Consider the following 1174-nt stretch of genomic DNA (forward strand, 5'->3'; position numbering starts at 1 on the left):
TGTCCCTTCCCCTATCAGGAGGGCAGAAGGCTCAGGTTAACCGTGTTAAAGGCCCGCGAGTAGATTCGGAGTCACAGTCACCCTGTATGTATGCCCCCAGAGGTTTTCCTAGGCTGTGCTCTTTATGAGTCGGGGCTTACTCGACGGCAAACAACAACCATCTTTATACAAGAAACAGATTGCCAGGTCTTCCACGGAGCACCTGGTGGGTTTGAACTGGCGACCTTGTGCTTGACAGCAGAGCACGTCTGCGCGCCGACGGCTCCTCCAGGCTAATGCAATAGTGCACCTACGGGCGCACAGCCGGAGTGCCCGACGCTCTTCAAAGTGTACCTATGCTTATTAACTCACTCCCCAGCGGGTGTGAGAACCGCTAACCAAACTAGCTGCCACTGAGTTCATTTTGACTCATGGCGCCCCATGCGTGGCTCACGAGAACTGTGCAAAACAGCATTGTCAATGGCTTATTTTTCGGACGCAGGTCGCCAGGACGTTGATCTGCCGCACTTCTGGGTGGAACCAACCTCCTACCTTTCAGAAGCAAACTGCTAGACCTTTTTTTCTGTGGTGCCTTTAAGTGAATTTGAACTGCTGACCTTTCGGGTAGCAGTCGAGTGCTTAACTGTTTGTGCCAAACATGGACGCTTGTAAACATCATGAAACAATCCAACTGCCCTCGAGTCAATTCTGACTCCCAGCGACCCTATTTAAAAAAAAAAAAAAAAAAAACTTCTGACTCATAGCGACCCCTTTTTGAGTTTCTGGTGTGGTAAATCTTTATGGAAGTAGATTGCCTTCTGTGGAGCGGCTGGTAGGTTCGAACCACCAACCTTCTGGTTAGTAGCACAGTCCTTTAGCCACTAGACCACCAGGGCTTCTTGTATCGTGATACTGCAGCTACAGCCAATAAGGTCGTGGCAGGGATGAAAAGAGGTATCTAGAGGTAGCTTCGCGGTGATTACTGCAAAGGGGGTGTGGCCACTAAATCAGGGGCAGGGCGTAAGGCACTGCCTGCTAACCAACAGGTCTGTCCTCTAGGGGCGCTGTCAGCCGGCACCTATTCAATGCCAGCGGATGGGCCTACAGGCAAGAGCTAAGTGCCCAGGTCCACGGCCACCGCCCACCGCCCACCTCAGACCCAGGACTCTGGGCCTCATCTTTCACAGGCTCACAG

General features: G+C 52.2%; 1 protein-coding gene across 1 annotated transcript in view; it reads right to left on the bottom strand.

The window, feature by feature from the left end:
- CTU1 (cytosolic thiouridylase subunit 1) overlaps positions 1-1174 on the bottom strand; it is a 36007-nt gene that overhangs the window by 31258 nt on the left and 3575 nt on the right. The window lies entirely within an intron of this gene.

Source organism: Orycteropus afer, unplaced genomic scaffold, assembly GCF_000298275.1.
Source record: "Orycteropus afer afer isolate SDZICR_OR568_19922 unplaced genomic scaffold, OryAfe1.0 scaffold00765, whole genome shotgun sequence".
NCBI classification, from domain to species: Eukaryota; Metazoa; Chordata; class Mammalia; order Tubulidentata; family Orycteropodidae; genus Orycteropus; species Orycteropus afer.